The 19062-nt window shown below is 50.9% G+C and overlaps 1 protein-coding gene across 3 annotated transcripts in view; it reads right to left on the bottom strand.

Annotated features, from left to right (window-relative positions):
- ZNF423 (zinc finger protein 423) overlaps nucleotides 1-19062 on the bottom strand; it is a 334910-nt gene that overhangs the window by 44292 nt on the left and 271556 nt on the right. The gene's annotated exons all lie outside the window — the stretch shown is intronic.

The following is a 19062-nucleotide window of genomic DNA, read 5'->3' as shown; positions in this document are numbered from 1 at the left end:
CAGGAGCTCAGACACGTGGCCCTGGGGCCACAGTCCCCCTAATGTGTTGGATGGTGACAAATAGGACTGAGTCAGCCCTGTGATTCCCCACCCCAAGCAAAATGCTATTCTCAGGGCTGGACCCGGGCCCTTGCTTGGGTACTCACGGCCTTCAGTGCGTGGAGAGAAGCACAGCCTCAGGGTCAGGGTTCAAATCCCCCTCCCGCCCCGACCAGCTGTGGCATCTTGGGTCACTGGCTGTCCCCCAAGAGGTAAAATGAGAACTGTCACAGTGCCTACCTCATCGGACTGCTGTGGGGTAAGCGGGCCTCAAAGCCTCAGTGCCGTTGTCACCACTGCCACTGTTACTGACTCTGCGCCAGGCACCGGGTGAGGCACTGGGTTGACAGGTCAGTGAGATGCTGTCTGTGGCCCCCAAGTTGCCTAGAGGTGAGAAACCTGGGAGGCCGGGTAAACGGATATGCTGGGTGTGACAATGTGTGTGACAGCACTGTCACCCAGAAGCTCTGAAAATACCCCAAACTAGACCCTTAAGGACACCCAGGGTGGGTGCAGCAGAGCTCTAGGGAGGACAGATGGTGGGAGGCCCCTGTGGATGAAGGAACCAGCAGGCACCGGGTGCCCAGCAGCCCAGCTAGGCCTATACCAGAGCCCTTGGTCCTCTGGGCACCACAGCCTTGCTGACCCAGGGCCCAGAACACAGGAGCCACTCCACTGGAGGGCAGGCAGAAGGGCCAAGGCCCGGTGTGAGGACTCAGGGTCCCTGCTGTCATTGTGAGGGTTGGCCTGGCAGGCTGACACCTCTGACCCCATGGGGCATGACCAGGAGATGGACACACACACACACACACACACACACACACTCCTCTAGAACCCATTTTGAGGTCCTGCAAATTAAAAGCGTTTCTCAGTACAGAATCCCTCAGTGGCCCCAATCCCATCCACAATATCAACCTTAGATTCTGGGTAGGGAGGCACCCAAGATGATTTCTCTGCCTCTACTTCATGCTTTACTCACGCCCTGAATGCACAAGGGCCTGAACTTAATGGACATTTAGAAACCAGAAGCCAGATTCTAGTGAATTACCTTGAATTCCAGTTCCAAAATCGAGAGCATGTCTTGGCTTCCCCAGCCAAGGACAGTGCCTGGCCCTATCCTAGCCTCCCTCTGGACGACTCCCTTCTCCTTGCCCAGAGTTGAGAAAAGCAGAAATCCCAGGTACCTGCAGAGGGCTGTGTATGTGTTGCTGGGGCTGGGATCCAGCCTGAAAATGGGGGTCCAGGTGGCCTTCTGTCCAATTCACAACAGAGGATACCTTATGCCTCCCCACAGGCTGAGCCCTCCCCAGAAATGCCCACTGTGCCTTCCTGCCAACAGAGAGATGCCTTTAGAGTACCACTCATACTCCCACCTCCACAGAAACATGTCTTGCCCTCCTGCCCTCATCTCCAGCCCGATAGGGAACCTCTACTCTTCTGCACCCCAAAACCATCCTTCCTGCCCTTGGCATACTCACACCTACTCAGCACCTCTCTCTCACACAGCCGAGGCACTACACAGTGCCCAGCAAGGTGGCCAGCACAGGGTGGGAACTCTATGGAGTTCCGCAGAACTCCATGGAAGGGAGCTCTCTAGAGATAAACAATATTTAGTCCCTGCCCACAGGACCAGGTACCGGGGACAAACACCAAGAGGACATGTATAGCTTTATCCCATCAGTCTCCCACCTCACACACAACTAAAGTGGAAATAAAACCAGGTACTCGACTCAATCCTATTTGGGTGTTTCTTAAAAAGAGGGACTGTGTGTAACTCCAAGTGTGTGTGCCTTTTGGAAGAACTGGTGGCAGCCTACACAGGAAGGCAGTAGAGGGTCCTCTCCGGGCAGCAGGGCAGGCTGCTCTCTGTAGCTCGGTAGGACCAGACAAGGCGGCCTGCAAAGCACTGATCTGCAAGCAACCATCAGCCACTATTACAGTAATATCATCATTATTCTTCAGTCACACTCATTCTGGCTTGGCTGGATTTTCTAGTTTTCCTGCAATGAGCATGGGCAGCTTTTGAAATCATTACAAGAACAGCTTTCGTTAAAAAAAAAAAAAATTTAAGCTACTGATTCACGATGAAGACAATGGCAGCAATGACAGCGCGCCCTCTCTGGTGTCCCTGTGGAGAAGGCGAGGTGGCTGGACCGGAGATCTCCATGGCCCCACTCCCTTGCTCTGGGGTTCTTCCCATCAGAGGCTCTGGGCGGCAGCAGCATATGCCACACTCGGCTTCTCGCTGCCTGCCCGTCCCTGCCGGGTCCCCACCTCTGTCCCTGTCACCTGGGCTCAGTTCTGGCATCTGTCAAGTGGGATGGACAGGCCACTTTGCAGGTCTGGGCTCTGCCACTGTGTGTCCTGGAAGGTCACCTCTTGTGTGCCCCCGTCTCCCCTTCTGTCAAATGGGGATGGAGTTATGATCCATGGGCATGTATCACCTCCCAGGCCCTCACGGGCACCAGCTACAAAGCGTGGTTGGGAAAGTGCTCTGGGAAGGTGTGAGTGACCATCCATTCCCACACCGGGTGTCCGGCCGCGTGTGGGCTGGCAGGATTTGTTGCAGGCTCGCGGCTCAGAGGCAAGTGGAACATGCCTGACAAGACCCACGACCGCAAGAGCAGAGGCCAGGAGGTGCGGGAGGATGGAAAGTGAGATTCCGAGTGGGGGAGAGAGGTCAGGGAGGCCATGACCCCCCGTGAAGAGGTTGGCGTGTGGCGGCCCCACCACCAGCCCAGACATTCTCAGCCAGCACTGCCTCCGACCGGGTCCAGGCCGGGCCCGGCCCATGGGGGAGGCAGCAGCTCCAACGGCTTGACAGGCCAGATGCAGTGTGCCCGGATGCGCACCCTCCTCGAGATTGGAGATGACAGGCTCCAGAGGCCGGGAGGAGCTGGGTCACAGGAAACTTGGCAACGAGAAGGGCGGGAGGAGCATCTGGGCTCACAGGACCTGGAGGCCCCCACCCTCTGGAGGGCCCAGCGAGGGGCTCTCCCCTCAACCCCTCAACCCCTCAAGCCTTGAAGTGAGACCTAAGTGCTCCTGGGCCGAGGCCGGGGTCCCACTGCCGCCCCTTCCCGTGCCACCGGCTTCCAAAGAGACGGCAGAAGGTGGTCCAAAGACCCAATATTTGTATTTCGCATGCTAATTTGACATAGAGGAGTGGGCATGGGGGAGTGTTTATAATCAGCACTCCAATAAGCCCGCAAATGACGCCAGTATTTTATAAGCTTGTTAGAAACAAATCACCCCTCAGCTGATATTTACTTACTGATGAATCATAAAAGGGCTCAGTACACAAAGGGTACATCCAAAAAGAATGTCTTTCTCCAGTCCCGTCTTCGGCAAGAATGCCGGGAACCTGAGCCCACTGTCCCCCGGCACCTGTCCCCAGCACCCCCCACTCCTGCCAGCTTCCCTAGGGTGGCAAATCATTGGCACTTGCCCCCATTCCATGCCCCTCCCCTGCCCCCACCCATCAACTGGCCTAATCGGAGGCTCGATCGGGCGCTCCGGAGGCAGCTCTGTCCTTCTGCCGCCCCCGGAGTCCTCTGCGGGAGCAGATCCAATCCAGCTAATTTGCATAATGATGAAGCCCTCCAGTGCGGGCTGGGTCTTAGGAGGGTTGGGAAGAAATATGCCCTGTCCTTTGGAGAGGCACACAGAAGGCTCGGTGCAGCCCGGGAGGAATGGGGCGCCTGGCGGGTGGGCGGGCGCGGTGAGGAACCGGCAGCTGGCCCGCCAAGGACAGCTCAGCTCTGTCGCCCGCTGAGCCTGTGTCCAGCTGGCCCAGCGAAGGAAGCACTGCCCAGGGCTGTAAACCAGCAGGAAGGAGGTTCAGAGTGCCAGCTCCAGACTCAGGCCGGACAGACCCAGGTCACAGCGACCGCCACTCATGGGCTGGCTGACCTTGGGCAAGCCACTGACCTCTCTCTCTGAGTCTCAGTCGGGCCAGACAAGGCAGCCCGCGGATTCCAAAGAGCTGCTAGAAGGCAGTAACCACCAGCCATTATTTTAGTAACATCATCATCCCTCCATTTGTTTATTGAGCAAATGCCAGGTATCGTGCTAGGAAACCCGGGAGACACAGGGACACATATCCTGCCTTTAAATCACCTCTGGTGACAAAACCATTCTGCAGGTCCAAAGGTGAGGGAGTGTGGAAAGGGGGCGTGTGGGAGTTACTAGAAGACCATCAGGTTCTGCTTCTTAGTCTGGAGGCGTCCATTTCCTGAAAACTCATCAAGCTGAACATCTATGATTTGTGCATTTTTCTGGACATACATCATACTTCAGTAAAGTTTTTAAAAAACCTCATCTACTCGAAGAGATCAGACAGGTGTGTACCTAACACCAGGTGGGAAAGATCAGCTCTTTTAAGAGGGGTGGATAAAATATTAGGGGTGGGAATTGAGGCAACACCAACAGGGAAGAAATTCCTTCTATGCGAGGTGAGGTTCACTTTGGCACACGTCTGGCGTGTAGTGGGTGCTCAACAGATACTTGCTGAAAGAATGAGTGAGTGACAAATGACTTCCTGGAGGAGGCAGTCTTGGAGGAACAGGTTCAGATAAAGAAGCAGGGAGGGCATTCGGCAGGGCACCGTCTCCAGAGGCAATGGCTCTGGAGCAGCTTTGCTCCAGTGACAAATGTTCACTGGGCGAGGTGCCACCTGCCCCAGCGATCCCGGGCATGGGGCGTCTGCCTTTGCCGGGCTCACAGTCTGAGAGGAGCCAGACATCCAAGAAGCAGTTCTAGGGGGATCAGATCCTTCTCCTGTTTTGCAAGTACTGACTGAGCGTCCAAGTGCAGAGTATAGTGCTGGGCACTGGTGATACACAGGTGAAAAGGATGTCAGGGCCCCTGACCTCACAGTGCTTACTGCCTCTTGCAAGAAAGTGGTTTTTTAAAAAGTCCAGTGTGAATAACATATCAAATCTGAAGCTGAGCAGCTTTACACAGAGTTAGTCACTAATCATCACAGCCATGCTATGAGGCTGGTGCTACTTTCATTCCCATTTTACAGATGATGAAATTGACAATGAAGTTAAGCAACTCATCCAAGGTCACAGCGCTTACCGATGAGACTGGCACAGGGCTGAAACATGGCGCTTACCCTCAGCACCGTCTCTGGGTGCTGGTCAAGGAACCAAAGATGACCTTCCCCCTTGGCCTCTACAGAACATTTTATGCCCATGTCGCTTTCACCGCCCTGGAAGTAAGCTGAATGGAGGCACCATTCTTAGACCCATGTCTAAGACCCAGAACACTGGTTTTCGAAGTACTGGGCCACAAAAGGTGGTGACAATGGAAGTAAACCCCAGGGCTTCAATTCCTTGTCCGTGCACTTTCCCCTATCTGATGCTGTTGGGCGGGTCAATGAGGTTGTCCAGAAGAGAGGGGCCGGGCCGCCTTGGCAGGGGCCAGCCCAGCATGCTCGGATGCCCCGTGTGCAAGCCGGGGCCCTGGACCCCGCAGGACCACCCCATCTCGTCGACCCTGCTCAGAGCCTGCAAGCTATGTGGGCATCATTCCCAGCCCTGCCCACCATGCACCAGCCAGGGGGACCCCCACTCCACCCACTCACTGCCTGCAGCCCCAGTGAGAAAAGCAATCACAGCTGGAGCAACGGCTCATGCTGTAACAATTCTCCAAAGCTGCCTGTGAGCAGACATTGCTGCTTTAAATGGTGATTTTGCAGTTTGGGGTGCAAAATTATTTTCCATGGCACACGGGGAGTGGGCAGAATGGATTTGCCTGTGCGAAACTGAGGTCCTGCATCCCAAGCAAGCCTGCACAGACGCTGGCCATGACTGTGCTCACCAAGCCTCAGCTGCTACAGCTCTGAGCTAGGACAGGAGGACTAATAATTATTACCATTTACTAAACGCTGACTATGTGCCAGGCATTATGCTAAACACTTTCCATCTGGGATGAGCTCATAAAATCTCTAAGAGGAGATAACAGTAAGTGATGGAGCCCAGGCATTCCAGCCACAGAGCTGTGTTCTTAACCCCTGGGCTGCACTAACTTCCTTACCATTATTAATTATTACCATTGGTAACAGAGGGATAAAGGCAATTAAATTCAATACTTAATTTCGGTTATGTGCAAAAGCATAGAGCCGGGTGTTAGGAATATAAGCACGACTAAGAACCAAACTATCTACGGGAAGTTTCAAATTATTACACCCACCAATACAGCAGTCTTCTCACTGAGATTGTCCTTTTAAGTTTTTGTTTTTGTTTTTGTTTTTTTAGTGTTTACTTATTTATTTTGAGGGGGTGGGCAGAGAAAGAGGAAATCAGAATTCCAAGCAGGCTCCATGCTGAGCATGGAACCTGACGTGGGGCTCGATCCCACAACCACGAGATCATGGCCTGAGCCAAAATCCAGAGTCAGACACTTAACCAATTGAGCTACCCAGGCACCCCTTCACTGAGATTATTATTTTTTTTAATATAATTTATTGTCAGTTTGGTTTCCACACAACACCCAGTGCTCATCCCAACAGGTGCCCTCCTCCGTGCCCATCACCCACTTTCCCCTCTCCTCCACTCCCCCCTCAACCCTCAGTTTGTTCTCAGTATCCAAGAGTCTCTTATGGTTTGCCTCCCTCCCTCTCTTTTTTTTCCCCTTCCCTTCCCCCATGGTCTTCTGTTAAGTTTCTCAGGATCCACATATGAGTGAAAACATATGGTATCTGTCTTTCTCTGCCTGACTTATTTCACTTAGCGTAACACTCTCCAGTTCCATCCATGTTGCTGCAAATGGCAAGCCTTCATTCTTTTTCATTGCCAAGTAGTATTCCATCATATATATAAACCACATCTTCTTTATCCGTTCGTCAGTTGATGGGACATTTAGGCTCTTTCCATAATCTGGCTATTGTTGAAAGTGCTGCTATAAACATTGGGGTACAAGTGCCCCTGTGCATCAGCACTCCTGTATCCCTGGGGTAAACTCCTAGCAGTGTTATTGCTGGGTCATAGGGTAGATCTATTTTCAATTTTTTTAGGACCCTCCACACTGGTGCTGCTGCTCAGGAAAACAGTGTGGAGGTCACTGAGATTGTTTTTAATGATCAAGCCCTTGACCAGCCCATAGTGAGTCCACAGCATGTCTCTTTTGACTAAGTTAAAAAAAAAAAGTTAGGATTTTTTTTCAGGTCATATTTTCCTTCCCTACTGGCTATCTTCCATTCCACTTCAAACCATGCCCCCTAACTAATAAGCACACACCCACTCAAACAGTTACTTCCCCACTTTAAACAGTGACCCTTTAATGAAGAAACCACTGGCAGAGTGACCTGGGGTAAATTGCTCTCCTTCTCTGAGTGCAGAGCCCTCATTTGTGAATGAGGTCCCTCGGGGTCTAGAATATTAGGGCTAAGGGTGAGTCCCCACTCTAATTGTGAAAGCCTTTATCAGACAGTTGGAGGATATAAAGGATATATATAAGCCTGCGGGAATTTCATTCAAAATTTCAAGATTCAAACCCAAGGGCCAGAAAGAAACACTCATAACGAACACACAGTAGCAGCTCGAGAAATGTTTCTTTGGAAGCTCAGGATGTCGGGAGTACACAGAAGTAAATGCCAAAGCTGATAGGCTGTGGGAAAATGCTAAATGTTAATGCTTCTGGAATATTCCCTGCAGTTCCTACCACTCCCTACTGTTTATATCCATAACCCCACCCTTATCTGCCTGATCTTCAAAGGCAACTGCGTTTGTGACTTCTGTTCAAGAAAATTCATGCTTCAAAGGCAAGAGGGAGGAAAGAGCATATTTGTAACTGTGAGGCACGAATGCCTGATGCCTATAAAGCTGTGTGACTTTAGGAAAATCACCTAACTTCTCTGAGACTCCGTTTCCTTACTACCAATAAGTGGGCACACATCTGTATCTACTTGATGTTCTTTCCAAGAAAAAAATCAACCAGATTCCCGGCACTCCCAGCACCCTTAAGAAAATTATGAAGGTTGGGGGAACCAACAGAGACCTGTATCAGTCAGGGTAGGAAGGGAAACATGTGGTAACAAGAAACCCCAAAGCACAAGGACTGCAAACAACAAAGGTTTATTTCCCATTCACCCTTTACGTCCATGGCAGGGGGCTCTGCTCATGGAAATCACGCAGGCCCCTAAGTAGGGGAGCCCCTTCATCTCTGATGTTGACATCTGCTGGGCCTAAGGAAAAGACAGGACTCTGAAATGTGTCACCCTGGCAGTTCAGTTCAGTGCTCCTGCCTGGAACTGACACAGACTTCCTCCACTCGCGGCTCTCTGGGAAGAATTAGCCACCAGGCCCCACTAAAGACAAAGGGGCCAGGCTGCGGAATCCTACCACAAGGCAGAGAAGACTCTACCCCCTGCCTCGTTCACAAGAGCGACGAGGCTCACAAGGGAACTCCAAGAATCTCCAGACAGGAGTCAGGAGTGTAAGAAATAAAATGCAACCTGAAAACCCTCCATGGTGACCGAGCCTCTCAGAGAAAACGTTCCAGCTCGCCAAGGCCCAGGATTTGGAGGGGCGAGAAGCCCATACCACGCTCTCTGTCTCCCCGGGTCTGCTCCAGCGTGGCGAGTGGGCCCCGACAGAGAGTCTCCAGTCCCCACGCCCTCTCCTGAAGGCAGAGGTGATGCGTTCCTTCCGGCCACCCGGCTCTCCACAGAGCACACCAGGTAAATGCCATGTGCTGTCCTGGGGCTTTCCGCAAAAGTCGCTCTTGACGATAATGGCTTTAGGAGGCTATGCAGCCGCACGCCTGGCATCTAAAACGTCGTCAGAGGCCAGGTGTTGCATCTCTAATTAGGATGGGGATTTTTTTCACCCCACACAGAATTTACATAATTGGGAAGGAGGTTACAAGGAGGACCCTCCCCGCCAATTGTGCGTTTTCCAGGCCCTCCTTCCACTTCCCCTCGCACACTTCAAATTTAAGGGAGAAATGAATCGATTTGAATTTTTTGAAATTAATTATCATCATCGCCATGGAAAATATATCCGCTGCCTTCCTCCGGGAGTTGGGGGTGGGGGGTGATCTCCTGTGGAGAGGAGCCCTGGGAGGTGATACGCGGGGCCCCCCCAGTCGTACTCTTAAAGAAAACCCTTGCCTCACCCTGCCTCACCCGGCCGGTTCTCAGAGCACCTCCCAATTTGGTCTGAGCATTCTTCAGAATTTTTTTAGCAACAAAATTAATGCTTTAAAATGTCACTTGCTACAGTAAAATTTATCAACATTATTATATACCATAGAAACTGCCATCCCAGACAAATGCACGACATTAAAATTTGGTCTAGAGCTCCCCAGAGGAAACGTTTGCTGCAATTTGTATAACAGTTTATATATTTATGCTATTTAATGGTACAAAGCAATAATTATGACTTCATTCACTGATAAGCAACGGCATTCCATAAATCTGATGCGGATTTAGAACATGCCGGCTCTGACACCAGCACACTAGTTGTAAATTATGTTGCCGTTAAAAAAAAAAAATCCAAGCAAATATGAAGGAGCAGCGGGAAACTAATAATGCATCTCCAGCTGTTCCAGTTAACCTGCAAATGTGGCCATCTGCACCTCGGGAGAAAGAGAAGGGGAAGGAGACGGGAAGGCGGAGCAGAGAAAAGGGAGAGGGGGAAGTAGGCGCCTTCTGGAAGCACAAAGCGTTCCCCCAACATCCAACCAATGACCTTGCTCCTCACGACGTGGCAAACTGCGCCCAGATCGGGAAAAGTTCCCCAAGAGTGGAGGGTCCCCTCTCTGCTGCTCCTCTGACACTCACACCCAGCCCCACACGCTTGTCCCCTCCACAAAAATACGTCTCTGGGGTCATCTTTCCTTTCCCTGCCCTTGCAGGAGGCCGGGCTTCCACCTCTGAGTTCCTGTAGCACCAGCCTGACCAGGCAGCTTCCTGGACAACTTTTTTCATTTCATTTCTTCTTCTTTTTTTTTTTTTTTTTAACACTTCTTCATGAACCCATCTTGCGTTGTTAAGAAAAGGCGGGGAGGGGGGAGGGCGGCAGGAGAAGTCATTATTGGCATAGATGTGTGCCCGCTTCACGTGGTTCACCCTGGAGTCACAGGCACAAAGGTTCACACTAGCAAAAAAGATAAAAAAAGCCTGCAGGTGACAGGTCTGGTGCCCAGTGACCACCGGCCGGGCTTCCGAGGGCTGGGGCATCGTCAGTGGGTCTCAGCCTGCCCAGAGAATGGCAGGCAGCAGAAGCGGCTCTTCGAGCCATGGAAGGTTGACCCACCCATGCCCTGCCCCGGCCGGGCCCACTCCAAGCTCCCCCCACAGAGGTTGGCTGAGGGAGACCCAACCAACTAGCATCTCACCCTCTTCTCCACGTCTAAGCATGTACCAGCTGGCAAGGAACATGCACTGCGCACTTGTGGGCTGAACCCTTCACAGGATTCCCTCACCAAATCCCCCTAACAGCCCTTTGCACTGGACACTGAATCATCCCCATTTTACAGATAAGAACATTGAGTCATGCAGAGAATATTATAACTTGCCCAAGATCACCCCAGATAGTGAACTATGCTGAAGAACCATAAAGTTTAGGGACGCCCGGGTGACTCAGTCGGCTAAGCGTCTGATTCTGGATTTCGGTCCAGGTCGTGATCTCGAGGTTCATGGGATCCAGTCCCACGTTGGACTCTGCACTGGCGGCACAGAGCCTGCCTGGGATTCTCTCTCTCCCTCTCTCTCTGTCCCCCCCACCAACTCTCTCTCTCAAAATAAATAAATAAAACATTAGAACAAAAAAAAAAAAACCCATAAGGTTTAGAAGACAGGTTGTCAGCCAACTAACTCGTGCTTTTCAAATTTTTAAGCTGCAACTGACAGCAAGAAATATCTACGCCATGACGTAGTCACATATTAACACACACACACACACGCAACACACATGTGAACCCCCCAAATTAATGTAACTACACTTAAGCTTACTAACCGTGATGTGTTCTGGCATTTTGTTTCCTTTTGCATTTTCCTCTCCCTTCCCTTCCCTCTAATCCATTGCATTCCATTCCGTCCATCCCATGCTCTGCTCTGCCTTACTAATTCCTTTTTCATTTTGTTGGCTGTGACCGTCCCAAGTTGATCTTGGGATTTGCTAGTGGGTTACAGCCTATAATTTGAAAATCGCTCGCTGCTTCAACTCCCTCATTTTGCAGAAGGGAAGCTGAGACTCAGAGAGGGCAGTCTGTTTTGCGAAGATCACACAGGTTTGTAGGCTAGTCAGAACCCAAACCCAGGCCTCCAGCCCTCTCTCCACCAAACCTTGCAGTCTCCGTCATCCCTAAGCCCTTCCTGGGCTTCCCAGTGCTCACTGCTGACTACACTGGGGACAAGTAGGTCCCTGGCCCCTTCGGGTGTCTGCCTGTAGTTGGGCACAGACAACAAGTACACAGGAGGAGGACAGAGTCCTCAGATGGGGCTCCCAATTCATTCAGCCAACAATTCTGGAGTGGGGCTGACCCAACTGGTCTACCCCTGAGGGCTACAACCAAACTGCCCCACAGCTGGCAGGGAAGAGTCCATGTGAGAGTCCGCAGACAGGGCTGGGCACGCGGCCTGGCATGGCAGGGTCCTCCTCTGTGGTTGGCGCTTCTTCTGGCTCCTGCGGGGAGCCCCTCAGGCCTGGGGATGTGGGGGGCAGGCTGTACCGTCACAGACACAGAGGGAGGACAGAGCGGGGTGCTTCCCGCAGCGCCATGAGCAGGATCAGCACAACCTCCCTGAGGCTGGGGCTCTCCGTTGACATCATCACGTTCCCAAGAGAATGGCAATCCCTGTCCAGCTGTCAGGTGGGTCCCTAAAAGGAAGGCCCTTCTGTCGGGACTATGGGTGAGAGACATGGTTCCCACCACCCTCCTTCCTGCTCACAGCCTCCCATCTGTGACTAAACAATTTTGTAACTAAGAAAACAGTGTTTCTTGGCTGCTCCAATTTTCACAGACCTTCGACAACCTGAGTTCAAACATCCAGCCATCAGCTGCCCCCCCTCCCCCCAAGAGCCCTTCCCTTCAACTCCGGCGCCATCCGTCACGTTGGCAAGCTATGGGGCACCGGTTCCTATCAGGACCTCAAAACACAACTCCTTCCATCCCCCTGCACATCAGCTTATTCACAAGACAACTCTAAGTATCGAGGACACGGTCTTTTTATTTTTATGGTCTAAGCAGCATCAATTCCAAGAACTAGAAAAACAATCCCTCAGTGGGAACCTATTCAGTGACTCGCCCGGAAGGTCCTGGAGGCCAAGCTAGTAGCTCTGTCTTCTTAACAGCACGGGGACAAAGGACAGCCAGGCCTGAGGGGTGGGGTCAGGCCTGTACACACTTCAAAACGCACAGGGTGCATTTAGGCTGGAATCCAGAGAGCCCGATTGGTTAGGAAAAGCCGGCACTTTCTCCACTGGAAGAGCAAGGAGACCCCTTGAGTAGAGGAAGGGGCTTGAAAACAAGGAACTGGGAGGGAAGAGGGGGGTGGGCCCCTGATTCTGGAACAGTGAGGTGTTCAGACGGGCAGATCAACCGAGTGACCTCCCACTCTGGCTGGGACACAATGCATGGCCAGTACCGCCCTCAACCCATAGCTGTGGTTTTCTTCTGGGGATCACATTATGTGGGTGGTTTGTTTTTTTTTTTTTTTTGTAATTAGTTGCCAACATTTAAAACAACAAGAAATTTTATATTAAAATCTGGATTTCAGGCTTCCGTTGAAAACTCAGAACATCTGGACTCTCCAAGATGTAATCCCCCCAGGAGAACGGTGGATGGGCATGGGTTCTCTGCTAGGACACAGTACCCCTGCTGTCCCCATACAGCCTGCTTCACTTGCTTTCGTTAGTGCCCAGCCCTTTGTAGACACAGAGTCGGTGGCGCCTGAACAACCAGGTAAGAGAAAGGCAAAGGAGGCCCAGGTTCCGGCTCCAACTCCCTGTGTGACCTCGGCCAAGCCCCTGTCCCTTTCTGGGCCTCAGTGAAAGCTGTGTAATGAACGGGGTAGGAATCCACCCCTCGTGCACTGGGTGCCCCCATGGCCCAACTTTAGGTTCCTTTAAACGGTGAGAAGGCTGGAGAGAGAGGCAGGTGCTGGTGTGCCCTCGCAGCCAGCCCTGCCGCCGTCCCCAAGGCTGTGCTGACGCCACTCCTCGGCAGCTTGATATGAATATTGTGTCAGAGACTGGAGATATTAAGAATGACAATGCATTATTACTGCAGCAGGAAAATCTCCTGAGTCCTAGAGATAGGATTTCGAAATCCTCAGCCAAAAATCAATAGTAATGCCCAAGAATTTATAAAAGAAGCACGTCAGTCTGCATTTGAGAAGACACACTTTCGGCTTCTGGCTAAACCAAAGGGACAAGTGCGAGTGAGTCGTTCTGGAAGGGCAAGAAGAAAAAGAGAAAACCACATATGCACGATCCCAGGTGATGGAAGGCAGCTGGCAGACTCTCATTCGGAAGCCAGGCCAAGATCCTTCAAGGCAAAAGAGAAACCAGGAGTACCCCCAGCCAAGGGCTCCCTCTGACGCCTCGAGGATGGGACAGGGATGCAGGAGAACCCACTTCCTTGGCCACTCCCGGACCCACTGTGTCCTGGAGAAAACGTTTACAGAGCGTGCAAGGACAAATAGTGTGGGGACCTGAGACACCGTTAGCTCCTTTCTCAGCTATAAAATGGGTAGAAAACAGTGGCTCTCCCTTTCTCTGGGGATTGGCGTGAGGATCAAAGCTCATTTCACAAAACCAAAGGTACTTAAGGAAGCATTAAGATCAAACACAAAAGGGCATTGGCTCTGAAGGCAGAGGCGCTAGGTTCAAAGCCCATCTCCACCACTGGAAATGGACAAAATTACTTTGTAGGGACATTATAAGGGTTAGAAATGGTATCTGCCTGGTGCCTGGCACAATATTGAGTCTCAATAATTGACAGCGGTTTCAATGTTACAGTCATTATTAAAAGTATAAACAAATATAAGGTATTCTGGCATTACAGTCTGATACCTATTTCTTAATAACAATCACTCTTTGCAGATCACCCGATGGTTTTAAGTCTTCATGAATCTTGTTTTCCACTGGTACAAAGCTCCTCAGTTTCTAAAATGCTTCCTTAACTTTTTTCTTGAGTGACACTCACAAGATGAAGCAAGAGAAAGATTCCCCATTTGACAGAAAACTGAAGCCCCCAAAGGTGATGGGAATGGACCAAAGTCATGTACCAAACAGCAACAGCAAAGGGTGATGCCTCATCCTGGCACAGTCCCACGCTGGAGGCAGGAGAATCCCCCAACCTATCCCCGGTGCCCATTCCATTTCTGGGCTTCCTGGTCCCCCCCAAAACAATCCTATCTGGCTCCCAAACCTAAGGCCACAAGTGGGTAGTAGATACATCACCATAATCACCGACTCCAAATTCCCAGCAAGTGACAAAATGTTGCATGGCTTGGCTACTTGCTTCCTCTCTTCTCTACTCTTAGACTCCCGCAGGTGATGCAGCCCAGCCCAGCACCCTCCCTCAGCTGGGTAAGCAACTTCTTCTATGCGTATCAGAAGGGCAGGACCCATGCCACCTCTGACCCCCACCGTCTGCCTCGGTGGCCATGCTCACTCCACATCTCTGAACAGGTGACTGAGGACAGAGCTCCCCAAATCCCAGTTATTTCCCAAACAGGTTGGCTGAACTTCCTCTGCCATGAGCAATTTAATTGACTTTGGATGGGACCCTCCGAGTGCCAAGAATCAACTAGGCAAAGGCTGGTGTGTGCCCGGGTGTCCCCGAGGGCCAGCCATTCAGAACATACTGACTCAGTGTGGTCCATCTATTTTCAGAGAGTGCTGTTCCATTAGTACGATCCTACGGTATCACTTTGGCTGGCGTAAATGGTGGTTTTTCTTCTTGGCTGTAAGCTCTGTGAGGGCAGGGACTCTGACTTCGCTAGATTGTGTTTAGTTGGATCTTCTAATAATATGAAAGCATTGTGTGGTTATTACAGAAAACTTGCAAAGTACAAAAACAGATAAAGATCATCCTCGAATCATCCCTCATGGAAAGCCATTGTCAAGATCTTGGTCTATTCCCTTCTGGAGATAGAAATTTTATGTGAAGTTACACGAGATCTTCAAGACAAAAACCAACTAGCACGGGGCCTGGTATACAGCTGGTTCTCAACACGTGCAGGCTGAAGAAATATGCCAGACAACAGTCAAAGGATGAACAAATTAGAATGAAAGTGGTATTGAGTCTATGTAGTCCAAATGGCATCTTCAAAGTAAGGGCTTTGTCAAGATGGCAGGTGGGATCTTAGACACTTCACCAAGGAGTTTCGTTTTCTTTGGTATTTTGTATATTAATTTCATAATTGCTAAAAAAAATTTAAGACATCTCATGGATATGGGGCAAACACGTCCATATTAAAAACAAGGTAGGGACAGATATAGGAGATGGGAATTTCCCTCAAAACAGCAATAAAAGCAAAACACACCGGCCATTCCTTAATAGTCCTTAATGTCCATTCCCTAGGCCCCTCCTGCTCAAATGCCAGCCCTTGCTATGAGACAGAAGCCCCTCGTTCCCAGGAGGAACATCTCCAACCTATGCCTGGGGCACTAAGGAGTTCAGTGCACACAGGTGTCACTCAACAAACAAAACCAACATTTACAGAGGTCTTACCACGTGCCAGACCCTGTGCTAAGCACTTTGCGTGTAGTATCTCATTTAATTTCTGACACACTTTTGCTATCCTCCATTATTTTCCCCCATTCTACAGACGGAAAGGGTTAACTCACAGGTTAAGGAGCTTGCCCAAGGACATAAAGCCAGTAAGTGATGGGAGCTTGGATTTGAATTCAAGAAACCTAACTGTAGAACCTCTGCTTTTTTTTTTTTTTTCAACGTTTATTTATTTTTGGGACAGAGAGAGACAGAGCATGAACGGGGGAGGGGCAGAGAGAGAGGGAGATACAGCATCGGAAACAGGCTCCAGGCTCTGAGCCATCAGCCCAGAGCCCGACGCGGGGCTCGAACTCACGGACCGCGAGATCGTGACCTGGCTGAAGTCGGACGCTTAACCGACTGCGCCACCCAGGCGCCCCTAGAACCTCTGCTTTTAATTCCTACACTAATGTCTCACAGATTACAGATGGATAGATGGTGGATGAACAGTTAACATGGATGGTAGACAGACAGACAGACATATGGTGGATGGTAGACGCATGGCTAAATGAGTAGATAGATGGATAAGTGTATAGGTAACTAGACGGGTTGGTGGGTGGAGGAATGGATGGATGAGAATAAATGAAGGTTAAATGAATGGATGGGGGGGTAGATGAATACTTTACTTTATGGGCTGATGTCAGATGGATCATGGTCATGGCCCCTTCCCTTAACCCAATGCCTCAGCACTGGAGCATAAACCAGGAGATGACCCAAAAGTCTGCTCCCATCAAAACCACAATAACATGACAGCCACAGACTGACTCCTCTCTCACCCTCAACTACGAATTATCTTCACCCGACCCACCCCAGGGCTGGGTGTTCAGACCCACCAGGCCATGAACATCTCCCTGCCCCTTGGAGCTTTCCAGTTGTGGGGTGTGAGGGGCCTCAGGGGCATCAGGAAGACAGCAAGCCATTCAGCAGCACAGCAGCCGATTCAGTTTGTTCAGAATATTTGCTTGCCCGCTGAAGACGGACTTGGGTTTTGTTCATTTCCAAATATTCCCTGCGGCTGTTCTCACCCTTCAAGACCGAGTGTAGCATCACCTCTTCTCCAAAGCCCTTCCCTTTCCCCAGACAGACTGGGACCCCCCCACCTCTTTAGTGCTCCCATACACATCGATTTGCTGGTTGTCCTCTCCTACGGGACTATAAACGTTGAGAGGGCTCTGAGGCCCCCATAGCCCTCAGCTCCCTACGCTGCACATAGAGGGGCTCAATAAATACATGCGCAATTGATTCCAATGCCCCAAAACACATATTTCCAAGGACTCCTCCCCTCCCTTCCTGGCCTGAAGTAAACAAAAGTCCGGCCACCACCGGGCTGCAGAAACTGGCCGCATGCAGTTACTTCTTTATCCACAAGAGAGCACAGTGTCTTGGAGCTCAACACAAATTCTTTTGTAAATGCCTGGTGTACTTACAGAACACTGTATAACTCAAAAATTATAATTAAAATGTCTTAGCTCCTGTATTTATAGTAACATTTAAACTACTGTGCTTTCTTGAAGTCAGTCATTTACTTGAGAACAGCACACTTTATGGTGAACAGATCTTTGAAACAGTACCGCGGGGATCTAGCCCAGGCACATGTAACTCAATATATGTCAACAGCTGTAAAAATATTGGTGGGAGAAGCCAGGAAAAAAAGCCATGAGCCCAGATCAAGTGCCCTGTCTCTCACATCTGACTGTTTTCAGCTGCTCCCTCCTAGTCCAAATAATTGGGCCATTTTGGTGCCCGCTGTCATACAAGGCGGGCCCTCTTTGAGGCCGGATGATCAAAAAGGTTATAAATGAAAATGATTTCGATGTCGGCGGCCTGGAGAGTGACCAGGGCGTGTGCAGCGGCAGAAGGGCCTGTTCTAATCTTACCAACTGCACGCCGCCTTCGGAGAGCATTCCTAGGGCGCGAGCAGCTCCCCAGGGTGAGGCCACGGTAAATTCCGCCTAATCCCTTCTGCATACAAATGAGCGCCTGGCAGGGGGAACGGGGCCAGACACTGCAGCCCAGAGCCCGCTCCTCCTCCCCAGGTTGGCTGTCTTCGCTGAACAAACAATCAGTGACAGAGGAGAGGGCTGCAGGTCGGGTGGAATGAGGCGGAGGAACGGGGCGCTGGGGCGGGTGGGGTCGGGGTGGCGCGCTGGCCCTCTGACCCCATAGCCCGGCAGGGGGTACACAGCAGCTTGGGTGGCCAAGGGTGGCATGGCCAGAGGCTGGGCCTGATGAAGGAACAAGATACTCCCCAACCTATGGGCAGTGGCAGGCACATCCGTTCCAGGGCTGGGGGAGCTGGACAGTGGTGGGGCAGTTGCTGGGCACCCAGTCCTTCCATATGCCCCACACTGGACTCCCCTCATCCCCCAGGAAGAGCACACAGCTCCAGGAGGGCTCCTCCTCACCCAGCGGGATGCACGGAGACCGAAAGCAGGGAAGGTCAGGAGGGAAGAGTTTCTACCCTGAAGCCTCCCAGCCCCAGCTTTTCATTACCACTCAGACAGTTCAAGTAAATAAGTCAAGTGCTGGAAGCTAGGTTTGAGGAAAGGGCCTGAGGCTGGGAACCTGGGGGCCCCAAAGCAGGAGAGAGATGGGGAATCAGCCCAAGGAGGGAAGGGATGTGCATCTGGTCACAGAGAAAAACAGAGCAGCTGGGACCGCGGTCACGGTGACGCTCCACAGCACACGGGTCTCTGAAGTCAGTTTGGCCTCCATAAAGTAGAAGCAAGGACTGTTTTTGGAATCAATTCCAAGCCCCACGGTCAACTTTCTAAGACAGGTGTTCATAACCTAGGCTCATGGATAGATCCCGAGGGACCTGGACCCCTGAAATAGTGGGCACAGCTCACAGCTGCACTGCATTTGAGGCTTACGACCTCTGAGTAGTGCTAAGGAGTGATTTAAATGAGCTAATATATATACATGTATATATATATATATATTGAGCTAATTTATATATATATATAATATATATGTATATATATAATATATATAATATATATATACGTATATATATAATATATATATGTATATATATATAAAGCACTTAAACTATTCTAAGCACATAGGCCCTCGAGAAGTATTAACTGATGTTGTGATGTTCACTCCGGTGGGGGAGAAATTCCCATGGCATGAGAAATGGTTCACGGTCATTGTTCGGGCTGGTCTGGCAAAGGCTCTCGGTCACTTCCCAGTTTCGGTGATCCAGGATAATAGAAGTAGGCCCAGAAGTGGCTGAGGGCCACTGAAGTGGCCCCATATGGAGGGGACATCATGCCCTTTGCTCAA

The sequence above is a fragment of the Prionailurus viverrinus genome, chromosome E2 (genome assembly GCF_022837055.1).
Source record: "Prionailurus viverrinus isolate Anna chromosome E2, UM_Priviv_1.0, whole genome shotgun sequence".
Lineage (NCBI taxonomy): Eukaryota > Metazoa > Chordata > Mammalia > Carnivora > Felidae > Prionailurus > Prionailurus viverrinus.
The sequence above is the reverse complement of the archived record's forward strand: the minus strand, read 5'-3'. Positions and strand labels throughout refer to the sequence as shown.